We start from the raw sequence: 27,075 nt of genomic DNA, 5'->3' as shown, positions 1-27,075 counted from the left end.
CTATTGCAATTTTCCCTCATTCTCTCAATCAATGAGTTGTTAAATTCTTTATTATATTTAAATATTAAAAATAGTTAACTATTCTGTGTGTATGTTTGTTACTAACACAGTAGATACACTACATGGTCAATACACCAAAGTTAATTGTATCTCTTGCAATTTAAGAGTGTGTAACCCTTTTGTAAGGTTACCCAACAATCCTGTAAATGCAAGTTCCCTTTACATTTACCAAATAATTTGCTGTTCTAAAACCAGTGATTTGTCCTTGGTTTTGTTTTACTCAGAGGAATATGGGCTTTTTCTTGTGGGTTCATGAATAAGCTGCGCAATGGTGAAATCTAACTATTTATTTTTCAAAGGGAAAAACAGCTAATCACTGTGAAAAGGACCACAGCTGCCAAAAGCACATAGTTAAAGAGAATCCTTGTTATTTGATGTATGGAACAAGCTCAGTTTGTGCTATTTTTACCCTCCTCTCCTGGGAAATGCTCTGTGGCTGTTTTAACGAGAGAGAGAGATGCTAAACACACACATAGAGAGAGAGATGACTTTCTGTAATCTGCTACACACTGCTAACACTAATATGTGAGAACAATCTTTCTTGTGAACAAATGTTTAATTTTGTCGTTATATATAATAAAGTTGGTAGCAACATGTAAAAATCTTGGTGGAAATCTGTTCCAGCTCAAGTCGACTACAAAACCCATAATGCAATGCTCTCTCTATGGTAGTTAGCTACACACATTAATACCAAAGTATCAGCATGTGAAGTAGCTACAGTAGCTGTAAAATCGCCTAGACAAACTGCATTATCAATTTTGGAGTCTACAATCTTAACATGTTCAACCTGCAGATCGATGTGCCTCGCAGAGTGGAGTCTGACATTCACAATGGCCATGCAACGGCACCATGCAATGCACCTTGGACTGAAGAGGCAGACAAATAGGAGAAATGTGGTGGATTTTCTGTTAAACTACACATTTCTCGAGGTTGGAATATCGCAAAAAATATGGTCAATGGCTCATTGGAGAGAAGACAACCTCCTACGTTATGACATCGGCCACTATTGAAATCAGACATGTATGATAGACGTTTTTGAGATCTAAAAGTCATATTCCTATTAACTTTCTGTGTAGTGAGAGAGACTTTATCACGGTGCCATATCATACTGGACGGATTTCTGCCTGCTTGAACAGATACACATGAAGACATGAAAACATGAAATTACCCTGGGAATCAATAGAACATCTCTCAGAGATGCACTAACACAATATAACATTCAAAATTGGTGAATATTTCCATTAAGACAAAAAATATAAAAGAAAATTCATACATTTTTACAATATAATCCATTTTTACTTTGCAGCTAGTGAAGACATCACTCATCCAAATAAATATCATCTTGCTTATGAAGAGGCAATACAAGACAAAAATGAATATGGCCAATTGAACGACATATTGCAGGATAAATCAATGTTACAGTTTATACATAACTGGCAATAAATATATGTTGCATTTTACTTTATGGGTTTGGTTATATAAACTCAACAAAAAAAGATACGTCCTCTCACTGTCAACATCGTTTATTTCCAGCAAACTTAACATGTGTAAACCAAGGAAATGTGATGTCTGGTGATGACCTGCCTTACAACATGCCTACAAGCCCTCAGTCCAGCCTCTCTCAGCCTATTGCAGACAGTCTGAGCACTGATGGAGGGATTGTGCATTCCTGTTGTAACTCGGGCATTTGTTGTTGCCATCCTGTACCTGTCCCGCAGGTGTGATGTTCGGATGTACCGATCCTGTGCAGGTGTTGTTACTCGTGGTCTGCCACTGCGAGGACGATCAGCTGTCCGTCCTGTCTCCCTGTAACGCTGTCTTAGGTGTCTCACAGTACAGACATTGAAATGTATTGCCCTGGCCACAACTGCAGTCCTCATGCCTCCTTGCAGCATGCCTAAGGCACGTTCACGCAGATGAGCAAGGACACTGGGCATCTTTCTTTTGGTGTTTTTCAGAGTCAGTAGAAAGGCCTCTTAAGTGTCCTAAGTTTTAACTGTGACCTTAATTGCCTACCCTACCCTCTGTAAGCATGGGAAACAATGTTTTACAATGAAGATTTGTGAAGTTGTTTGGATTTTTACAAATTATCTTTGAAAGACAGGGTCCTGAAAAAAGGACATTTATTTTTTTGCTGAGTTTAGGTGTCTTCTAACCCATTACTTTCTACTACAGATAATAATATGATTAGGCTATATCTTTACATTAAAAACAACAGTCCGTCAGATTTCCAGTCATTCCGATTCAATTAATACCCCTTGATATTCAAGAATAAGACTTGGAAATATTTGTCATATTGTATTACCTGAGCATAACCCAAAAACTAGGACCTAATTAGCCTACTCTGTTGTTTATGATTTTGTTGTCATGGAGGACTGCTTCAAGTTGAAGAAATGCTGCTCTGGGAATGTCATGCTTTGAGCACTACCGAAATGTATGCTGCATATGCTGCATTTGCTATTTGTTTACATTTTTGTTGGTGACACTTGATAATTTTTTAGATAAAACTATACCAAATATATATTCACCAAATAACTGATTAAAACTCACTGTTTTGCAATTAAGGTCTACAGTAGCCTCAACAGCACTCTCTGGGGAAGCACCAAGGCATAGCCAGAGGACAGCTATTTTGGGTACCTATGGGTACATTGGTTAGAGTAGAAAACTTAGGAGGCTCATGATTCTCACCCCCTTCCAAAGACTTACACAGTAATTATGACGACTTACGGAGGATGTCCTCCAACCTTTCAGAGCTCTTGCAGCATGAACTGACATGCTGTCCACCCAATCAAAGGATCATAGAATGAATCTAGTACTGAAAGCATAATCAGCGGCTATCTAGTACTGCAGTGCATATAATGTGGTGAGTAGTTTACTCAGAGAGAGAATGACAATAGTTGAACAGTTTTGAACAAATTAATTTAGTCAACAATTAAGGGGAAGCAGCAGAAAGAGAAAGAGTTAACATTTTTTAAACTTTCACTTACTTAGCTAGCTATTGCAGCTAGCTAATTTAGCCTACTTCAAAACCCAGCTCAAACAGAGAGGAATGCCATTTATGTTAGCTAGCTGGCTAAGCCTATCCAACACTGGAACGCTTTAAAATCAAGGTAAGCTTTAGGTTTTATTAATCTATTGCCACCGGGGCCCACCGGTGTAACTGCTAAACTGCTTGCTGACTGTACACTGTACCATGATTGTAGCGGGTTTACTAACGTGTTAGTTCTACTAGCTGTTGACTATGTTGAGTATGACGTTAGCTAATATGGTGAGAACGATATAGGCTGTGTGTAGCGGTTAGCGGTTATGGTATGAATGTTTGGCTTGGAACGTTTTTTTCGCCTGGCCACAGGCGTCTGTTGTGTTGTGCACTAAAGTCCACACGTGAAGGGAAAATGTGAGCGGAGAAGGATTATACAACGAGCAAAGTGATGATGCTGTTTGTATGTGGCTGCTATTAAAGTGAACTGTGTTCGGGTGATTATGGGTGAATACATTCTGCCGAATCTGTTGAAAACGTTTGTTATAAACGTAACCAAACAGGGATTAACCTACCTACATTTGTCCAATAGAAACTCTTGTTTGCAACTGTTTGGACTAATGGTTACACCCTAGGCGGTATTGAATGTGTCATTGTCTGTCACCTTGAATACACCAATTTGCCCCTCGACCTGTGCACCTATGTTATAAACTTTAATTTGAAGGCTAGTTTGTAGCATGTTACATTTGAGCTAGTTGAATGGATTATGAATGACAGTCATCCAATATGCTGTAATAGAAATAAGGCCATGTTCATTAAGAAAAAGTGTCCTCCCTAAACTTAAATGGCATTGACCGGCACTGACCTACAGTATAGGACTACATTTGTGAACAGCCATCCACAACAACCACAATATAGCAAAATAGCCAAATGAGAAAGCAGAAGTGTGAGTCACATCAATGTGCTATGTGTCCTAGATATCAATAATAAGTTATATCTGTATCGCCCATATGCTACACCACTGCTGTTGTCCTTACCTCCAAGCGTTTATTTAACTTGGATAATCTTTGGATGCCGACAGCAGTCGCACCATTGGAAGACAGCGTGAGCTGTAGCCTACAAAGGCCAATTCCTGCTCTTTTACCACAATCCATCAAACACGTTTAGTGTGTCATCATAGGGGTCTCTGACCTATGGTCATTTTTTGCACATTTGAATGTCATTGAGAAAACAGAAAACATCCTTTCTGAATTTATAAGTAATCATCTAGTTTTTCAAAGTATCTGTAATCTTATTACAATATTTTAGCTGGTAACATAATGGATTACAGTTTGTTTTGTAATCCGTTACATATGGGAGGGTACTGTATATTAGGGAAAGAGAGGGGGAGAGAGAGAATCCTTAGCTCTCCTCAACAGAATCCATGTATGGATCGACAAGGGTCAGAGGTTGTATTGCCTCTCCCTTCCTGCCCACCTCCAAAAGTGCACCTGCTAATGAAGCCTATGATCATTTCCATGAGCACCAACATGTGAAGTTCATCGGAGCATATCAAATTGGGTGTCAAATGATAGCTAAGAGTCTATAATTTTGGGAAATGAAGGCATAGATAAAAAATTATAATAACAAACATCTTAAAAATGTGACATAAGTAATGGCTTTGATTTCTGATCAAACAGATGGAAAAGGAGTCTTGGAAAACATCTTCCAGAAAAAGGTATTAGAAATACATCAAAACACAATAATGTTGAAGCAAAGACCCCTGACAACTAATATCAACACATTTATTTTTGGAGACATTTCTCTACCTTCTGTAAGTTTAACTTAGGGATAGCCCCATTTAAATAAAAAAAAATCGCCTAAATGACATACTCAAATCTAACTGCCTGTAGCTCGGGCCCTGAAGCAAGGATATGCATATTCTTGGTAGTATTTGAAAGGAAACACTTTGAGGTTTGTGGAAATGTGAATTTAATGTAGGAGAATATAACACAATAGATCTGGTAGAAGAAAATACAAAGAAAAAATCAACAATTTTTTTTCTATCACCATCTTTGAAATGCAAAGAGAAAGGTCATAGTTTATAGCCTTCACTCTGGTTGTAATTCTGATAGTATCCCGACGATGGCAGCAGTGTATGTGCAAAGTTTCAGATGGATAACTTGAAAAATGAATGAACAACAAGACTTTTAGTGTGAAGTCCCCAGGTACATTTGGGCATATCATGGAGGAGAGATTCGCATTCATATTCCATTTTTCTGCAAGAATATCGTTAAATCTGTATACTTGGACTTTTAGCTTTCCAAGTATTAGTAGCCATATTATAAGTTCAACATTTGCAAAACAACCAGTTTTTATAACTTCATAACTGAATATCCTTATAATTTTTGTCCAAAATGAAAAGGCATGCTGTCGTACAAGGTTAGTTGCTACATTTTTACGACAAAGATACAGTTGTTCAAGTGATGGCCGCTCGCGTCATCGACGTGTCTTGAAGGCGTCGCTCTCTGACCAAATATGGTGTCCTATAGGGTATACTACACCCCTAAATAAATAGTGAAGTCTTGTTACCTTCTAGGAACTCTGAGGAAAACATATGAAAGTGATTTGACTCATTGAAACAACATTTAGGGTGAGATTTTCACAGATTCTATTCTTTGCAAATTGAACGAGTGGAAATACAAAATCGATCGTGCATGCTATATGGATCTTTTTAGGATATATTTAAAAGGATTTTATCTAACAAAACTAACACTTCATGTTATCTCTGGGACCCTTTGGATGATAAATCAGAGCAAGATTTCAGAATGTAAGTACACATTTCACCTTCAGAGGTGAATTTATCAAACCTATCGTGAAGAAAAAAAGTGTTTTGTGGTTAGGAGCTCTCCTCAAACAATAGCATGGCATTTCTTTCTCAATAATAGCTACTGTAAATTGGAAAGTGCAGTTATATTAACAAGAATTTAAGCTTTCAGCCGATATAAGACACTTATATGTACCGACATTTGTTGTTTCTCTCAAATCTGCAATCTTGACATAACTTGCTGTCCCGTTGACGGAACGCCAATCCTTATTAATTAAGTAATAAGGCAAGAGAGGTTGTGGTATATTGCCAATACCACGGCAAAGGGCTGTTTTTAAGCACGTCGCAACGGAGTGCCTGGAAACAGACTTAGCCGTGCTATATTGGCCATTTTGGGGCTGCAGGTATCCTAGTGGTTAGAGCATTGGGCCAGTAACTGAACGGTTGCTGGATTGAATCCCCGAGCTGACAAGGTAAAAATCTGTCATTCTGCCCCTGAACAAGGAAGCTAACCCACTGTTCTCCGGAAGGCCGTCACTGTAAATAAGAATTTGTTCTTAACTGATTGCCTAGTTAAATACAGTATACCACAAAACACCATAGTGCTTTATTGCTATTATAAACTGGTTACCAACATCATTGTCATACCTGTGGTATACGGTCTGATACGTATACCACAGCTTTCAGCTGATCAGCATTCAGGGCTCGAACTACGCAGCTTATAATAATTAATAAACAGAAATGTATATCAGTAAAAACACTATAACTAATTGGTAGGTCTATCTTCCCTTGTTACTTCTGTCACGAACCGGCTCAAAGCCCGTAACAAAGGGAGACAACGTGGAGATAAGGAGTAGCAAAATATGTATTTATTACCTAAAGCAACTAAGTATAATATACAATGGTGTGTGTAATCAGTAATCAGTAGTGTAAGTGAGTGTTTTGCATGCATGAATGTGATAATGCAGGGTGATGAAAGGTGCCAAAGCAAACAAACAAACAAACGGCCACCAAGAACCACAACACAATCTACAAAGGGTGTCTGCATGGAGAGAGTCTCCTCCATGAATGGGGAAGTGGTGTATTTATCCTGGGAGACACCGGGCCCAGGTGTTTCCCATGTAGCTGACGACCCTCCCAACTCCGCCCACCAGCATCCTAATAAGGAAATAACAGAGAGAATACGGCAGACAGAGTGGGAGGGTCGTCACATCCCCCCATAAAACCGGGGACCAACAAGGACCCCGGAACAAAATACCAGCCTCTAAGTTCCAAATTGACACAGCTTCTGCGCCACAAATTGATGAGGGTTTACGTGTTCACACTTACAATTTGCCCCAGCCAACCTCCTCCCCAGACCTCAGCGACCTTCGCACAGGAAGCAACATTTAAGAGGAAAGAAGAAAACAAGACCAGGAGGGAGCAGACAGGACAGAGAGAACATGACAATACGAAACAATGGTCAGTCACGTAAACATTAGGAACAGGGCGCACGAGAGAGCGCATCAGCAATCACGTTTTCAGTCCCCCGGATGTGCCTCACATCGAGATGGAATGATTGTAAAAATAAACACCATCGCATTATCCTCTGGTTTGGACACATCATGGACCTCAAAAAGTGAGGGGGTTATGGTCGGTGTAGACCACAATAGGTACTACCCCCACCCGACATACACTTCAAGTGTTGTAGTGCCCAAATTAGTGCTAGCGCTTCCTTTTCAATAACCGAATAGTTCAACTGATAATCGTTAAACTTTTTGGAAAAAAAAAAAACTAACAGGCCTCTCAATCCCAGACACATCTGCTTGCAGCAAAACTGCACCTGCCCCCACATGACTAGCATCCACCTGCAAGGTAAATGACAAATCCATGCGAGGAGCAGCCAGCACTGGAGTTGAGGTAAGCAACCTCTTTGCCTCTTCAAAAGCGTGTTGACAACGAGTAGACCAAACATAAACAGCCTTAGCTTTCAGCATATCTGTCAAGGGAGCGACCACAGTAGAGAAGTTATTACAAAAACTACGGTAATAACCAATCATGCCCAAGAAACGCATCAGTTCCTTTTTAGTAGTTGGTGGTGGAAAAGCATCAATAGCCACCACTTTAGCCCGAACAGGACGCACTTCACCCTGCCCAACCATTTTTCCAAGGTATGTAACGGTCGCCTGAGCAAACTCACATTTTGCCAGATTGATTGTGAGGCGACCCGCAGCCAGACGTTCGAACAAGGCTTGAATACGGGACAGATGTTCTTCCCAAGTATCTGCATAGATCACTACATCGTCCAAATAAACAGCGCACCCGGTCAGACCGGCGACAACCCTGTTCATAAGTCGCTGAAAAGTGGCAGGTGCATTGCGCAGACCGAAACTCATAACTGAATACGAGTACAGACCAAAGGGTGTAATAAAGGCAGAGATTTCACGTGCCCTACTCGTCAGTGGCACCTGCCAATAGCCTTTTAACAGGTCAAATTTGCTCACAAACTTAGCTGCACCGACTTGATCAACACAGTCCTCCATCCGAGGAAGAGGAAATGAATCTGGCTTTGTGACACTGTTTACCTTACGGTAGTCCGTACAAAACGGTTTGTTCCATCCGGTTTACTGACCAAGATACAGGGAGAAGCCCAACTGGAGAAAGAAGGCTCTGCTATCTTACTCTCCAGCATGTACTTGACCTCAGCATCCAGACAACGTAGTTTCTCTGAAGAAACTCTATAGAAGCGCTGACGAATGGGGTCAGCACCTCCAATGTCAATATCATGTTCTATTAAGTTTGTACGTGTAGGTGTATCAGAAAACAAACCTGGAAATCTCTGAATCAGACCAACTATCTCTTTCCGCCCATCAACAGGTAGGTGAGTGAGAAGACTGTCTAAAATATCCAGTGTTTCTGAATTTTTCAATCTACCCTGCAATATACAATCGTCAGGACCAGGAACATCTTCCTCCTCATGCACAGATCTAGCACGACAAGAACCCAAGGAAACAACGGTATCAGCCAAAAGAACAGGTTTACCGTCCTCTGTAGAATCCCACTGTTCAGTCTCAGAGGAACGTGCATAATAGGGTTTTAAGAGATTTACATGGCACAGCTGGTGTGCTTTCCTCTGTTCTGGAGTGGCAACTAGATAATTTTGCTCAGTGCACTGGCGCACCACTGTATATGGACCTTGAAACTTGGCTTGAAAAGGAGAACCAACAATTGGCAGCAGAGCAAGAACCTGGTCACCTGGACTAAAGTGATGAGGCTCAGTTCGGTGATCAAATATGCCCTTCATCCTCTCCTGTGAAGATGATAACTTCTCTTTAGCCATTTCACCAGCGGCATACAGCCGTCGCCGGAAATCACACACATACGATAACAGGGACTGAGGAGGCTCGGGAGACTTCCAGTCATCCTGGAGAACAGATAAAAGTCCACGCACCCTATGTCCAAACACAAGGTCATTTGGACTGAAACCTGTGCTCTCCTGTGAAACTTCCCTAGCAGCTAACAGTAACCAAGGCAACCCCTCCTCCCAATCCTTATCCATCTCAGTACAATAAGCTCTCAACAAAGACTTAAGTGTTTGATGGAAACGTTCCAGTGCTCCTTGACTTTGCGCGTGATAGGCGCTAGACAAATTGTGTTTAATATGGAGCTGTTGAAGAACCTGACCAAACAGATTAGAGGTAAAATTAGATCCTTGATCACTCTGAATGACCTTAGGGATTCCAAACAATGAGAGAAACTGAGTCAAAGCTTTTAACACCGATTTAGTCGTGATAGATCGGAGAGGATAGGCAGCAGGAAACCTAGTGGTCTGACACATCACAGTGAACAGGTAACTGCTACCCTTTTTAGAACGAGGCAGAGGACCCACACAGTCAATAATCAGATACTCAAAAGGTTGGCTGAGTACAGGAATAGGAAACAATGGTACTGGTTTAATAGCTTGATTAGGCTTACCAGTTAATTGACAGGTGTGACAAGTTTTGATAAAATCAGAAACATCCCTCTTTAATCTAGGCCAAAAGAAATGTCTTAATATGCGATTGTAGGTTTTCCTCACCCCCATATGTCCAGCAACGTCGCTGTGAGAAGTTTCCAACACCAACTCACGAAGCTTAACTGGTACAACAACCTGACTAATTGCCTCCCCCAGAAAAACACTATCATGAGACACCCACTTTCTCATCAGGACATCCTCTTGGAGAAAATAGCCATGGGCGACATCTCCCAACTGTTCTATAGGCACAATTTGATCACGCAACTCTTCCAACGTGGGGTCATCCCGTTACGCATTGATTAGATCTGAGCGGGTTACAGATAACGGGATAACAGGGAAAACAGTGACATACTTTGTATTATTATCATTAGTCGGCGCAGTGACCAGTTCGCCACGGCTCATAGAACGTGTCACTGCACACGCAGAGAACACCTCTGGGAAACTCTGTACACTCTCATCAGGAATCCCAACAAATGACGGCTTAGTGGAAACCACTAGAGATGGAAACACGACAGGCCATACACGCTCACCAGCCAAGTTATTCCCAAGGATAACATCGATACCCTCAATAGGCAACGAAGGACGCACACCCACAACAACTTCACCCTTCACCAGCCCACAATCCAACATCAGTTTATGCAATAGAACTGACAGAGTGTTCAAACCTATTCCCCTAATTAGAACACTATTCCCCGAATCAGTCTCAGCAGAAAAGGGTAACACAGACTCCAACACAAATGATTCAGAGGCACCTGTGTCTCTCAGGATCTTCACTGGCACTAGGTCTTTACTTCCTAACATAGACACAAAACCTTCTGTAATGAAAGGTAAATAGTCTGGATCAATATGGACTTTCACATTCTCCTGGGCCTGAGGAAATGAGTCATGAATGAACTGATGTGGAACAGGTGCAGCTAATGCAGTAGGCTTAGATTTAGCGTAAGCACCCTTTGACCTGAGAAGTGGACATTCGTTTTCCAATGCCCTGAACCTTGACAGTAGTGACACTCCTGCCCAAAGTCAGCTTTACCATGGGAGTCAGGTTCAACCCTAGTTGAATAGAACTCTGCCCGAGAACCAAAGTATCTCGGTGAGCGAAGCCCAAATCTATCCGAATGCCCCCACTCTTTCCGAATACGGGGTTCTGCAAAGACACTTTTGTGAGTCAACACATACTCGTCTGCCAAAACTGCAGCTTCAGCAACATTCTTTACTTTCTGTTCATTAATATACGTGGCAATACGATCAGGAATTGTGTCCTTAAATTGCTCTAACATAATCAGATCACACAGCCCTTGAAAGTCACAACTGCAGAGGCGGAACACCAGCGATTAAACTGTAAAGACAACTGTCGCGCAAACTCAACATGAGTCTGGTTATCATCCCTTTTAAAGTTCTAAATCGTTGGCGGTAAGCCTCAGGGACCAATTCATAAATCTGTAACACAGCTGTTTTAACTTTATCATAACTGGCACTGTCGTGTACACTAAGAGCTGAATATGCTTCCTGCGCTTTACCAGTCAGCACACACTGCAACATTAAAGTGCGGTCAGAATCAGGCCAACTCCTAGCGTCAGCAACCCGCTCAAACAACGAAAAGAATGTCTCGGGTCCCTTTCATTAAACCGAGGCAATAACCGTAAGTTCCCAACAATATCAAATGTCTCTGGGGCACGACCAAAAGCGGAACTACCCCTAGGTAAATCTGGGTCACCTTCCCAAAACAAACTCTCCCCTGAGATCTTTCCTTCCCTAACCAACTCTATACGTTCTTGTTGCAATTTGATTTTAGCACGCTCCATATCTTGTTTAAATGCCAATTCCTTTTCATATTTTACACGATCATGCTCTAGCTTCTCACGATCATGCTGCCGATCATGCTCTCTCTTCTCACGATCATGCTCCAGCTGTAACAAAAGCAGTTCTTTCTGCTGTTCAAAAAGAAGGCTACTAGGACTAACCGATGGAATGTCCATTGTAACGTTATGGGGAGACGACAAATCCTCAGCAGAGGCTGGCCCAGTGGTAACTTCAAGAATACCACTCTCCATCAGATTGGCCTTCAATATCAACCTAATAGAATTCTTTAGACGTTTATCACTAATCTCAACCTTGTAGTGTTCCGCGACCTTTAACAGCTGTTCTTTCGTACCTAAATCTAACAATTCCTCTGATGGAGAGCGAATGAACTTATCTACATAAGACGCCATAATCACACAAAAAAAATTCTCGCTCTTCCCTTCTGCTGAGCACACCAGACCACAACCCGAGAATTGACAATCACCCTGAGCACCACAGAAGAGAGATGAGATACGGAGCTTCCCCAAAACCTACAATAACTCAACCCTAGTCTTCGTGCAGATTTGCGGTGGGAATTTACGCACTGTAGCCCGCTGGCAAGGAAATAGAACTCCCCAGCATGCTGGCAAATTCCACCAAGCCACGGATGTGCCCCCGAGACAACTGCTCTGTCCACAGACACCACACAAAAATAACAAACATTAACCATGCCCAACATATTCCAAAAAATGAAACACGTTGCTAAACCTATCAGGGGAAAAAGGCTATAGCTCCGGGTAGCATGTTCCACTACCCTACCCAAATCTCCCACCGAGGTACACAGCAGATTACTCACCTCAGACTGATGTCCCAACAGAAAGTAGAACAAGAGTTCAGGCTAGGCAGGGCCTGGAAACTAACCATTATAGTCTCTCCAACACAGCACACAAACCAAACAACAAAAGGCAACCAATACTGGGCCTATCAAACACAATATGCAAACCAAACACGTACCTCCACGGTCTCCCAAACCAATAGTTCAAATATCCCGGACGAGCCCCCACTTGTCACGAACCGGCTCAAAGCCCGTAACAAAGGGAGACAACGTGGAGATAAGGAGTAGCAAAATATGTATTTATTACCTAAAGCAACTAAGTATAATATACAATGGTGTGTGTAATCAGTAATCAGTAGTGTAAGTGAGTGTTTTGCATGCATGAATGTGATAATGCAGGGTGATGAAAGGTGCCAAAGCAAACAAACAAACGGCCACCAAGAACCACAACACAATCTACAAAGGGTGTCTGCATGGAGAGAGTCTCCTCCATGAATGGGGAAGTGGTGTATTTATCCTGGGAGACACCGGGCCCAGGTGTTTCCCATGTAGCTGACGACCCTCCCAACTCCGCCCACCAGCATCCTAATAAGGAAATAACAGAGAGAATACGGCAGACAGAGTGGGAGGGTCGTCACACTTCTATGAACGTTCATTATTCTCCCTCTTCATGAGTGAGAGAAATTAGGACATATCTTAAAAGACAGGTAACATAATTACAAGGCACAAGACAATGTTTCTTAAAACTTGTAATTCTGTTACCAAATTGGTAACAACAATTACAGAAAAATCTGTAAGGTAATTACTGCAGTTGAATTGACTACAATGGGAAATCAAAGTAGCCACAATCCACAGTTGGTGTTTGAAACTTGGTTATCCCACCCTGGCCTTGATTTCAACATCCGCAGACGTCGTTTTTTGGGCAAGTCCGGACCAGCCATGATTTCAACGTCTACAGTTTATTACCGGCAATGATTTGGCCCAATCACAGACGTCCATGACCGGACCAAATCTGAACCAATCATAGATGTCTATGTTTCACAAGTTTGGACAGCACAGTACAGTACAGTACTGTACAGCGCAGTGAAGCACAGTACGGTACAGAAAGGTACTGTATAGTTCAGTACAGTAGTGCACACTAGAGTACAGTATAATGTACTATACTGTACTGTACTGAACTCTACTGTGATGTGCTGTACTGTACTCTACTGTGCTACTCTGTTATGTTCAAACTTGTGAAACATAGACGTCTATGATTGGTTCAGATTTGGTCCGGCCCAACCAAATTTGGTTTTGTTTGGGAATAATAGCCGGTGTGTAGAATAATACCCATATATGCAAAGGATGATGTTGCATACAGTGCATTCGGGAAAGTATTCAAATCCTATGACTTTTTTTGTTACGTTATAGCCTTATTCTAAAATTGATTACAATTTAAAAAGAAATCCTCATCAATCTACACAGAATAGCCCATAATAAGAAAGCGAAAACAGTTTTTTAGACATTTTTCGAAATGTATTTAAAATAATACTGAAATACCTTATTTACATAAGTATTCAGACCCTTTGGTATGAGACTCGAAATTGAGCTCAGCTGCATCCTGTTTCCATTGATCATTCTGGAGATTTTTCTACAACTTGGAGTCTACCTGTGGTAAATTCAATTGACTGGACATTATTTGGAAAGGCACACAGCTGTCTATATAAGGTCCCACAGTTGGCAGTGCACAAACCAAGCCATGAGGTCAAAGAAATTGTCCGTAGAGTGCCGAGGCAGGATTGTGTCGAAGCACAGATCTGGAGAAGGGTACCAAAACATTGGGGATGTTTTTCAGAGTCAGGGACTGGGAGACTAGTCAGGAATGAGGGAAAAATGAATGGAGCAAAGTACAGAGAGATCCTTGACAAAAACCTGCTCCAGAGTGCTCAGGACTTCAGACTGGGGTGAAGGTTCACCTTCCAACAGGACAACGACTCTAAGTACACAGCCAAGACAACATAGGAGTGGCTTTGGGACAAGTCTATGAATGTTCTTGAGTGGACCCAGCCAGAGCCCGGTACTTGAACCCGATCGAACACCTCTAAAGAGACCTGAAAATAGTTGTGCAGCGACACTCCCCATCCAACCTGACAGAGATTGAGAGGATCTGCAGAGAAGAATGGAAGAAACTCCCCAAATACAGGTGTGCCAAACTTGTAGCATCATACCCAAGAAGACCCGAGGCTGTAATCACTGCCATAGGTGCTTCAACAAAGTACTGAGCAAAGGGTCTGAATACTTATGTAAATGTGATTATAATTTTGTTTTTGTTTTTCTAAATTTGCAAAACAATCAAAAATGGTTTTGGATTTGTCATTATGGTTTATTGTGTGTAGATTGATGAGGGATTTTTTATTTATCAATCTTAGAATAAGGCTGTAACATAACAAATGTGGAAAATGTCTGAATACTTTCTGAAGGCACTGTATTTCTACCTTTGTGTACCTATTCAGGATACATCAGCATGAGGAGAATGACCTTCATATCCATAATTATGCATTTCTGTGTAGTACAGATCTGGGACCCAGGAAATAATTCCGTTACCGTAATTATTTTACTGGGTTATGCACTTCACTTACAGTAGTTCAATAACCAAGATATTTTTAAAACTCAAGGTGTCATGTCATATCTGACACCCCATTCTTTCTGTGGAGTAGAGTTTTTGGAAAACGTGATCACATTAAAAAATTGAGGGAGATTTTACTGTAATTCTGTTGCCAAACTTTACATCTGCACAGTTCTTCCAGTAAATGTGTTTTTGTGAAATTCTCTGTGTAAATTGTTCAAAGTAGTCATTGTGCATATAGTTCAATCAATCAAATGTATACATCAGCCGATGTCACAAAGTGCTGTACAGAAACCCAGCCTAAAACCCCAAACAGCAAGCAATGCAGATGTTGAAGCACGGTGGCTAGGAAAAACTCCCTAGAAAGGCCAGAACCTAGGAAGAAACCTAGAGAGGAACCAGCCTCTGAGGTGTGGCCAGTCCTCTTCTGGCTGTGCCGGGTGAAATTATAACAGTACATAGCCAAGATGTTCAAACGTTCATAGATGACCATCAGGGTCAAATAAAAATAATCACAGTAGTTGTAGAGGGTGCAACAGGTCAGCACTGCAGGAATAAATGTTAGTTGGCTTTTTATAGCCGATCATTCAGAGTTCGAGACAGCAGATGCGGTAGAGAGAGATTCGAAAACAGCAGGTCCGGGAATGGTTTGTATGGTTTGTTAAACTTTTAAATCAATGTTTTTTGTTTGGCATATATTTTAAAGTGAAATATATGCATAATTACGTTACCATGGAATTGCCCCTACATGTCTCCAAGCGTTAATAACGCAGCTGCAGTGAGAACGGTAATCATTAGTGTGTGTTTTATAGCTGAGCTGACATGCTCCTTTGGCCCTGGAACTTTTATGGCTGCAGACGAGCTCTGCTTACCAGGCCCTGATTAGAGGTTCTGACCCTGCAGGGTAATGCTTCTGGGCCCACCGTCAGAGAGTGGGACGCATCACGCCCCTTTAAATGTGGAAGTCCTGTAAGCGAAACGCTTCCCTGAGAGAAAGAGAGGTATCAGTAATTATAGACAGTGGGTGGTAATGGAAATGTTATTGGCTTCTTTCTCCCACTTTAAATTCTGAGCACAGCTGCCAGTGCTATTCTATGCTCCATTCCCGAAACTGCTCAGGGGGTGCGTGAGTGTTTCCCATCCAGCATTACAGGAAAAAGCTGTACCAGCACCGATAGTTTGTGGGAGAGTGTAAGCCTGTGTACCTGATCAGTGATTTACATGCCTAGATCGTTGTGGAGCTGTAATTCTGTTTTTTTTTTGACTGGCTTGCAGAGAGTATCCCACTACCTATCATATAATCGTTTTCCAGAAAGTTTTCAGAAATGTTGTTTTATTGAAGCACAATGAGGAAATGTTTGCAAATTTCAGCCTTTGAGTCACTAGATTTAGTGTTGAAGTAATTGTTTTTCTGAGAGGTTTGATCCTAATGTTGCCTTAGGTTTCAGTGTGAGTGGAATGTTTGCATCATACAGTATGTTATATCCTAGGGTGAAAAGTATTTGTGCCATTGGCTAGTATAGCTGTGTGTTGCCTCTCAGCGTTTTGTCTCCTCTCGTCTGAACAGATCTAGTGAGACAGATCACTCTGCTGACGGAGTGGAGGGAAGTGTTCTGCTTCAAAGTGACAGGCTACTGACATTTTCATGAGAGAGTGAAGATGGAAACGGAGAGAGGAAGAGAAGGAAATGAGAGGGAGAGAGAATGAGGGAGAGATAATGAGAAATTGAGTGAGAGAAAAGAAGAAAGAAGCAGAGAGAGAGTGAGTGCTGCTCTTTGGGAAGTGGAGAGAACTCTAGAGGGGTGGATTCACAAAGGTTTCTTCTTGCCCTATTTTCCTCTTCTCTTCTCCATGGGCAGACTGCAGGGAAAGTCCCTCTCACAACCCCACAGAGTGCAGCATGAATCTGACCCGCTAACCCAACACTTATTCCTCTGCTATAATGCTCTTTTTGTTCCCCTCTTTATTCCAGTATTTTGGCTCCTGTGCCTTTGGTGAGCTCTCAGGAGTGTTCAATCAATCAAATTTATTTATAAAGCCCTTACTGATGTCACAAAGTGCTGTACAGAAACCCAGCCTAAAACCCCAAACAGCAAGCAATGCAGGTATAGAAGCACGGTGGCTAGGAAAAACTCCCTAGAAAGGCCAGAACCTAGGAAGAAATCTAGAGAGGAACCAGGCTATGAGGGGTGGCCAGTCCTCTTCTGTCTGTGCCGGGTGGAGATTATAACAGAACATGGCCAAGATGTTCAAATGTTCATAAATGACCTGCATGGTCAAATAATAATCACAGTGGTTGTCGAGGGTGCAACAGGTCAGCACCTCAGGAGTAAATGTCAGTTGGCTTTTCACAGCCGATCATTCAGAGTATCTCTACCGCTCCTGCTATCTCTAGAGAGTTGAAAACAGCAGGTCTGGGACATGTAGCACGTCCGGTCAGGGTTCCATGTAGCACGACAGATCAGGGTTCCATAGCCTTTAGGCAGAACAGTTGAACCTGGAACAGCAGCACGGCCAGGTGGACTGGGGACAGCAAGGAGTCATCAGGCCAGGTAGTCCTGAGGCATGGTCCTAGGGCTCAGGTTCTCTGAGAGAGAAAAAAAAAGAGAGAATGAGAGAAAGAGAGAAAGAAAGAGAGAAAAAGAGAAAAAGAGAGAAAGAGAGACAGAATTAGAGAGAGCATACTTAAATTCACACAGGACACCGGATAAGAAATACTCCAGATATAACAGACTGACCCTAGCCCCCCGACACGTCAACTACTGCAGCATAAATACTGGAGGCTGAGACAAGAGGGATCAGGAGACACTGTGGCCCCATCCGACGATACCCCCGGACAGGGCTAAACAGGCAGGATATAACCCCACCCACTTTGCCAAAGCACAGCCCCCACACCACTAGAGGGATATCTTCAACCACCAACTTACCATCCTGAGACAAGGTCGAGTATAGCCCACAAAGATCTCCGACACGGCACAAACAAAGGGGGCGTCAACCCGGACAGAAAGATCACGTCAGTGACTCAGCCCACTCAAGCGACGCACCCCTCTTAGGGACGGCATGGAAGAGCACCAGTAAGCCAGTGACTCAGCCCCTGTAATAGGGTTAGAGGCAGAGAATCTCAGTGGAGAGAGGGGAACTGGCCAGGCAGAGACAGCAAGGGTGGTTCGTTGCTCCAGAGCCTTTCCGTTCACCTTTACACTCCTGGGCCAGACTACACTCAATCATAGGACCTACTGAAGAGATGAGTCTTCGATAAAGACTTAAAGGTTGAGACCGAGTCTGCGTCTCTCACAGATCTAGTGAGACAGATCACTCTGCTGACGGAGTGGAGGGAAGTGTTCTGCTTAGCCGACCATTCCATAAAATGGAGCTCTATAGGAGAAAGCCCTACCTCCCGCTGTTTGCTTAGAAATTCTAGGGACAATTACGAGGCCTGCGCCTTGTGACCATAGCATACGTGTAGGTATGTACGGCAGGGCTATTTAACTAGGCAAGTCAGTTAAGAACAAATTCTTATTTACAATGAGGGCCTAGGAACAGTGGGTTAACTGCCTGTTCAGGGGTAGATTTGTACCTTGTCAGCTCAGGGGTTTGAACTTGCAACCTTCCGGTTACTAGTCCAACGCTCTAACCACTAGGCTACCCTGCTTTGTAGGTTAGCAGTAAAACCTTGAAATCAGCCCTTGCCTTAACAGGAAGCCAGTGTAGAGAGGCTAGAACTGGAGTAATATGATCAAATCTTTTGGTTCTAATCAAGATTCTAGCAGCCATGTTTAACACTAACTAAAGTTTATTTAGTGCTTTATTTATGTAGTCTAACCTAGAAGTGACAAAAGCATGGATACATTTTTCTGTATCATTTTTGGACAGAAAGTTTCAGATTTTTGCAATGTTACATAGATGGAAAAAATCTGTCCTTGAAACAGTCTTGATATGTTTGTCAAAAGAGAGATCAGGGTCCAGAGTAACGCAGAGGTCCTTCACAGTTTTATTTGAGACGACTGTACAACCATCAAGACTAATTGTCAGATTCAACAGAAGATCTCATTGTTTCTTGGGACCTAGAACAAGAATCTCTGTTTTGTCCGAGTTTAAAAGTAGAACATTTGCAGCCATCCACTTCCTTATGTCTGAAACACAGGCTTCCAAGGAGGGCAATTTTGGGGCTTCACCATGTGAAATGTACAGCTGTGTGTCATCCGCATAGCAGTGAAAATTGGTGAAGTCATTTCCGAATGACTTCACCATGAGGTAAAATATATAGTGAAAACAATAGTGGTCCTATAATGGAACCTTGAGGAACACTGTAATTTACAGTTGCCATGTTGCCATGTTGCTTAGAGAACGGCAGTTGTTCTAGTTCCAGCCTACTGATAGAAATGTGCCCATAGAGTGAGTCCTCTATCCCAGCAGTAAGGGAAACTGCACAGAATGCTAACAGAGGTGACCTTGAAGTCTGCTCTATTTGCTGTTGTTTGTTTTGTGTACATGCCCTGGTTATCTCTGTTAGCAGTGGTCACTGTCCCTACATGGTGACCTCTATACTTGCCACCTCACTGCAGGGTAGGCTGATCAGATTCCCTTCTGCCCCATCACAGCGCTTACTTTCCCTGGCCACAGATAGGACAGGAATCAGGACAGAAGAGTCTGGGGAGCTGCACAGGTGAGCTGGAAGCTGATGAAGTGAACAGATAGAGCTGCTACTCTCCTCCCTGTCTTGTCCTCTGTTCAGCATCATCTATTATTCAGGGCCCTATTTGGGAGTTAGAACATCATCTGAACCAGGGCTGTCGCCAGTGTCAGGAAAGGACAGTGCGCATACACACGTACCCATGCATTTCTACCTCATCCATTATCCTCTCCCTCTTTCTCTCTCTCTCTCTCTCTCTCTCTCTCTCTCTCTCTCTCTCTCTCTCTGTCTACCTGCCGCTCTCTCGCTCACTCTGTGTCTGTCTTTCTCTCTCAAAGTTAACCATGAAGTGTACTGTATAAACAAAGATATACACAAAGTGTACACACACACACGCACACACTCTCTCGCTCTCATTCGCTCTCAGTGACTTTCCCTCTTGTATGTGTTTGTCATCATCCCTGTGTGAATACCTGTCAGACACCTCTCCTCTCAGCAGGATAAATTCCTGTCTCTACGCTGCCTGCTGCCTGGTGCCCTTGTCTTGTTCCTCTTTTTGGGGGTTTAATTATTGTTTGTGATGCTCCGTAGATTTCTGACTCATTTAGCTTGAGATAATTATTGTAACTCATGGTGATAAGGAGACAACAGTCATTTAGGGATGTTTGTTTATCCAATGTTCTCTACTTCTGCTTACATAGTGGTTTCAGTATTGGGCTAGGGTGAATGGTGGTTGTAATGGTGATTGGTGGATCTAAATGAGCAGCATTACCTCTGTGAACACTTGTAAACATGTGTTCTTCTAACAGCCAGTCCCAACCTTGCTCATTTATTAATTAACCTGCAGTCAGGCTGGGGAGAGTGCTTAAGAGTGGAAAGGGCTGGAGAGAGGAGAGAGAGGAGACTATGGAAGAGAAGCGCAGGGTGCTCATGGTTTATTCAGCATCAACATCCAGCATGATAGAATCTGCTCACTGACCTTGAGCCTCAGATAGACCATTCTCTTCCCCCTGACCAGACCAGGGCCCGGTTTCCCAAAAGCATCTTAAGGCTAAGCTCATCTTTAGAACCTTTGTAGGAGCATCGTTAAATCTCCAAGATGTATCCCAAAACCATTGTTAACGTTGCACTTGAAAACGCACATAATATAACGCCTGCCTCAGAACACTCGTAGAACAGCTAAGTGCGTCGTTAGATAAAAAAATATTACATTTACATTACATTTAAGTCATTTAGCAGACGCTCTTATCCAGAGTGACTTACAAATTGGTGCTTTCACCTTATGACATCCAGTGGAACAGCCACTTTACAATAGTGCATCTAAGTCTTTTAAGGGGGGGGGTGAGAAGGATTACTTTATCCTATCCTAGGTATTCCTTAAAGAGGTGGGGTTTCAGGTGTCTCCGGAAGGTGGTGATTGACTCCGCTGTCCTGGCGTCGTGAGGGAGTTTGTTCCACCATTGGGGGCCAGAGCAGCGAACAGTTTTGACTGGGCTGAGCGGGAACTGTACTTCCTCAGTGGTAGGGAGGCGAGCAGGCCAGAGGTGGATGAACGCAGTGCCCTTGTTTGGGTGTAGGGCCTGATCAGAGCCTGGAGGTACTGAGGTGCCGTTCCCCTCACAGCTCCGTAGGCAAGCACCATGGTCTTGTAGCGGATGCGAGCTTCAACTGGAAGCCAGTGGAGAGAGCGGAGGAGCGGGGTGACGTGAGAGAACTTGGGAAGTTTGAACACCAGACGGGCTGCGGCGTTCTGGATGAGTTGTAGGGGTTTAATGGCACAGGCAGGAGCCCAGCCAACAGCGAGTTGCAGTAATCCAGACGGGAGATGACAAGTGCCTGGATTAGGACCTGCGCCGCTTCCTGTGTGAGGCAGGGTCGTACTCTGCGGATGTTGTAGAGCATGAACCTACAGGAACGGGCCACCGCCTTGATGTTATTTGAGAACGACAGGGTGTTGTCCAGGATCACGCCAAGGTTCTTAGCGCTCTGGGACGAGGACACAATGGAGTTGTCAACCGTGATGGCGAGATCATGGAACGGGCAGTCCTTCCCGGGAGGAAGAGCAGCTCCGTCTTGCCGAGGTTCAGCTTGAGGTGATGATCCGTCATCCACACTGATATGTCTGCCAGACATGCAGAGATGCGATTCGCCACCTGGTCGTCAGAAGGGGAAAGGAGAAGATTAATTAATTGTGAGGTGGGGTTTCAGGTGTCTCCAGGTGTCGTCTGCATAGCAATGATAGGAGAGACCATGTGAGGTTATGACAGAGCCAAGTGACTTGGTGTATAGCGAGAATAGGAGAGGGCCTAGAACAGAGCCCTGGGGACACCAGTGGTGAGAGCACGTGGTGAGGAGACGGATTCTCGCCACGCCACCTGGTAGGAGCGACCTGTCAGGTAGGACGCAATCCAAGCGTGGGCCGCGCCGGAGATGCCCAACTCGGAGAGGGTGGAGAGGAGGATCTGATGGTTCACAGTATCGAAGGCAGCCGATAGGTCTAGAAGGATGAGAGCAGAGGAGAGAGAGTTAGCTTTAGCAGTGCGGAGTTCCTCCGTGATACAGAGAAGAGCAGTCTCAGTTGAATGACTAGTCTTGAAACCTGACTGATTTGGATCAAGAAGGTCATTCTGAGAGAGATAGCGGGAGAGCTGGCCAAGGACGGCACATTCAAGAGTTTTGGAGAGAAAAGAAAGAAGGGATACTGGTCTGTAGTTGTTGACATCGGAGGGATCGAGTGTAGGTTTTTTCAGAAGGGGTGCAACTCTCGCTCTCTTGAAGACGGGAGGGACGTAGCCAGCGGTCAGGGATGAGTTGATGAGCGAGGTGAGGTAAGGGAGAAGGTCACCGGAAATGGTCTGGAGAAGAGAGGAGGGGATAGGGTCAAGCGGGCAGGTTGTTGGGCGGCCGGCCGTCACAAGACGCGAGATGTCATCTGGAGAGAGAGGGAGAAAGAGGTCAGAGCACAGGGTAGGGCAGTGTGAGCAGAACCAGCGGTGTCGTTTGACTTAGCAAACGAGGATCGGATGTCGTCGACCTTCTTTTCAAAATGGTTGACGAAGTCATCTGCAGAGAGGGAGGAGGGGGGGGAGGAGGATTCAGGAGGGAGGAGAAGGTGGCAAAGAGCTTCCTAGGGTTAGAGGCAGATGCTTGGAATTTAGAGTGGTAGAAAGTGGCTTTAGCAGCAGAGACAGAGGAGGAAAATGTAGAGAGGGTAGGGAGTGAAAGGATTCTAGGTCCGCAGGGAGGCGAGTTTTCCTCCATTTCCGCTCGGCTGCCCGGAGCCCTGTTCTGTGAGCTCGCAATGAGTCGTCGAGCCACGGAGCGGGAGGGGAGGACCGAGCCGGCCTGGAGGATAGGGGACATAGAGAGTCAAAGGATGCAGAAAGGGAGGAGAGGAGGGTTGAGGAGGCAGAATCAGGAGATAGGTTGGAGATGGTTTGAGCAGAGGGAAGAGATGATAGGATGGAAGAGGAGAGAGTAGCGGGGGGGGAGAGAGCGAAGGTTGGGACGGCGCGATACCATCCGAGTAGGGGCAGTGTGGGAAGTGTTGGATGAGAGCGAGAGGGAAAAGGATACAAGGTAGTGGTCGGAGACTTGGAGGGGAGTTGCAATGAGGTTAGTGGAAGAACAGCATCTAGTAAAGATGAGGTCGAGCGTATTGCCTGCCTTGTGAGTAGGGGGGAAGGTGAGAGGGTGAGGTCAAAAGAGGAGAGGAGTGGAAAGAAGGAGGCAGAGAGGAATGAGTCAAAGGTAGACGGGGGAGGTTAAAGTCGCCCAGAACTGTGAGAGGTGAGCCGTCCTCAGGAAAGGAGCTTATCAAGGCATCAAGCTCATTGATGAACTCTCCGAGGAACCTGGAGGGCGATAAATGATAAGGATGTTAAGCTTGAAAGGGCTGGTAACTGTGACAGCATGGAATTCAAAGGAGGCGATAGACAGATGGGTAAGGGGAGAAAGAGAGAATGACCACTTGGGAGAGATGAGGATCCCGGTGCCACCACCCCGCTGACCAGAAGCTCTCGGGTGTGCGAGAACACGTGGGCGGACGAAGAGAGAGCAGTAGGAGTAGCGGTGTTGTCTGTGGTGATCCATGTTTCCGTCAGTGCCAAGAAGTCAAGGGACTGGAGGGCGGCATAGGCTGAGATGAACTCTGCCTTGTTGGCCGCAGATCGGCAGTTCCAGAGGCTACCGGAGACCTGGAACTCCACGTGGGTCGCGCGCTGGGACCACCAGATTAGGGTGGCGCGGCCACGCGGTGTGGAGCGTTTGTATGGTCTGTGCAGAGAGGAGAGAACAGGGATAGACAGACACATAGTTGACAGGCTAGAGAAGAGGCTACGCTAATGCAAAGGAGATTGGAATGACAAGTGGACTACACGTCTCGAATGTTCAGAAAGTTAAGCTTACGTAGCAAGAATCTAATTGACTAAAATGATTAAAATGATACACTACTGCTGAGGTAGGCTAGCTGGCAGTGGCTGCGTTGTTGACTTTGTAGGCTAGCTGGCAGTGGCTGCGTTGTTGACACTACACTAATCAAGTCGTTCCGTTGAGTGTAAAGTTTCTACAATGCTGCTATTCGGGGCTAGCTGGCTAGCTAGCAGTGTTGATTACGTTACGTTGGCAATAGCTGGCTAGCTAACCTAGAAAATCGTTGACTTACACAATTATCTTTGAAACAAAGACGGCTATGCTAGCTACGATCAAACAAATCACACCGTTGGGACTGTAATGAAATGAAATTAAAATGTGATACTACCTGTGGAGCGAAGCGGAATGCGACCGGAATGCGAAAGTTCTCTTCAGTAGACGTTGGCTAGCTGTTGGCTAGCTAGGAGTGACTCCTACGTTAAGGACGACAAATAGCTGGCTAGCTAACCTCGGTAAATTAAGATAATCACTCTAAGACTACACACTCTAAACTACACAATTATCTTGGATACGAAGACAGCAAAGACAACTATGTAGCTAGCTAACACTACACTAATCAAGTCGTTCAGTTGAGTGTGATAGTTACTACAGTGCTACGGTAGACGGTGAATGTTTGCTAGCTGGCTAGCTGCTGGGCAGATAGGAGGACGACGAAATACGATAATTACGCAATTATCACTCTAAGACTACACACTCTAAACTACACAATTATCTTGGATACGAAGACAGCAAAGACAACTATGTAGCTAGCTAACACTACACTAATCAAGTCGTTCAGTTGAGTGTGATAGTTACTACAGTGCTACGGTAGATGGTGAACGTTTGCTAGCTGGCTAGCTGCTGGGCAGATAGGAGGACGAGGAAATACGATAATTACGCAATTATCTTTGATACAAAGACGGCTATGTAGCTAGCTAAGAAGAAATTGCTAAGATTAGACAAATCAAACCGTTGTACTATAATGAAATGTAATGAAATGTAATGAAAAGTTATACAACCTGCAGACCGAAGCAGACCGAAGCGCGGATGCGACCGCTCGCTCCAACCCGGAAGAGTAGCTATCCGTCCCATTTCACTTTATGCAAATAGGATCTCTGCTAAATATTGAATCACTTGGTTATCTGTCTCTCTGTGACCGCCGATAGCTTCAGAACAAAGTTGACTACAAATACAAAGTCGCCAACGTCTTTGCAATTATACAGTACAAACAAGCGAAGTTTAAAAATATGCTTCAAATAAAAACCAAGATATGACTGCATTATAATATATACAGTAAGCTAAAGGCTTATTTCAATCATTTTGAAATACATCTCATGTTCAATTAATTGAGTTCTATTTTGCTACTTGTAGACTACTGTCTAATGTGTCTCAATATATTTAATTATGTGTAGCCTAACGTGCGCAATGATGTGCCAAATCGGTGGTTTAGTGCATTTTTTGGGGTTAGGCAATATTTGCAGCCAGAGGTGGTAATATCTCTCTAGAAGCTGATCCGTCGTCAGTATTGAGAAATAATTCTAATGTTAATTTTAAATTTAAATAGAGAAAGCTGATCTGAAAGCTGATCTGTCCTGTATACATTGTCAATGGTATACATTGTCAGTGGGGAGAGAGAGCTATGGCACTGAAGTTTAGTGCTCAGCGAAAACCAAGACGTCCAGCAAATGAAGGAAACAAAAAACACCTTAGCTGTGTTCAAATACCCATACTAACCTACTGTATACTACATACTTAATGAGTATATACTACATACTATTAGTTCATTTTAGTATACTGTAAACTAAAGGTATCCTTTAAGTTGAGTGTACTAGCGCTTCGCCTGTGTACTGGAAGTCGATGCTGTTGCTATGCAACATCTTGCTAGCTTGTTAGCATAACAAATTACTAGCTAGACATCTTACGACTTTATTAACAATGTCCATTGAGAACGAAAAATGACTATACCACTTAGCTAAGCCAAGAATGACGTGAATAATCAAGGCATTAAACGTTGGGTACTTAGTTAGATAGAATCTAGTTAATATAATATAATATAATATATGGCAAGTTCGATGTATTAGTAGCCAACTAACGTTAGGTAGTTATTATTAACTAACATACCGGTATATACAAGCAATTCCTGTAATTATATGCTCTGCTGTTTGTAAGGCTAGTGTAGCAAAACAAATTGTCGGCCAACATAACGTGTAACATAACTTATTTAAAAAGTCGTTACTTTTTTATTACATTGCTCAACATTTTCTTAACATTTATCATAATTAGTTAAAGCAATTAATATTTACTTTTTGTACTTATATTTGTATCCGCTCTCGTCAGACTTCGGCTGCATATTTTCCGCCATTTTCTTCAAATCTGAAAATGTTGTGAAACCATGCCCATTTTTGGAAGAATTGCAATACGGGCCCTAGAGCACAGAATTGGTGTCCACAGTTTGTATACTTTAGAATTTTGGCGAATGTAGTACGATATCCGGGAAGTTTTGGCATACTAACTATATCCATACTATGACCAATAAGCATACTACATACTCAATTTACGTCACAAATAGTAAGGTTAGTGAGGTTAGTATGAATATTCAAACACAGCTCTTGTGACAATGCAGCAGCAGAACCTAACAACTGTGAAAGATCAAAAATCAGCAGGAATTTTTTAAAGGTGTTTGAAAATGATTTTGGCACCCGCAGGTCTGTTAAAGTCTCACTACCCAATGCCAGGAGTTGCTGGCTAATTAAAACACACTTTGGGCCTCAAGCAAAGAGCTTTGGGTTTGTTCCCATTTAATATGGTTCTGTTTTTCCCCCCTTCTCTCCAGTACTCTATCCAGATGAATTAGGCTTAGATTTTTTGTCTCAGAATAAGCAACAGGGCGCTGCTGTTTTTGAATGTAGAAGTATCAAAAAACGGTAAGCAGGAATGTTTGGGTTTGTGATAAGCACAGTGTTCAGTGGGGGA

General features: G+C 43.3%; 1 protein-coding gene across 2 annotated transcripts in view; it reads left to right on the top strand.

Moving 5' to 3' along the window:
* The window catches only part of necab2 (N-terminal EF-hand calcium binding protein 2), a 132,881-nt gene that overhangs the window by 8,129 nt on the left and 97,677 nt on the right, over positions 1-27,075 (top strand). The gene's annotated exons all lie outside the window — the stretch shown is intronic.

Source organism: Oncorhynchus nerka, linkage group LG25 (assembly GCF_034236695.1).
Source record: "Oncorhynchus nerka isolate Pitt River linkage group LG25, Oner_Uvic_2.0, whole genome shotgun sequence".
NCBI classification, from domain to species: domain Eukaryota; kingdom Metazoa; phylum Chordata; class Actinopteri; order Salmoniformes; family Salmonidae; genus Oncorhynchus; species Oncorhynchus nerka.
This window is presented reverse-complemented; position numbering and strand designations above follow the sequence as displayed.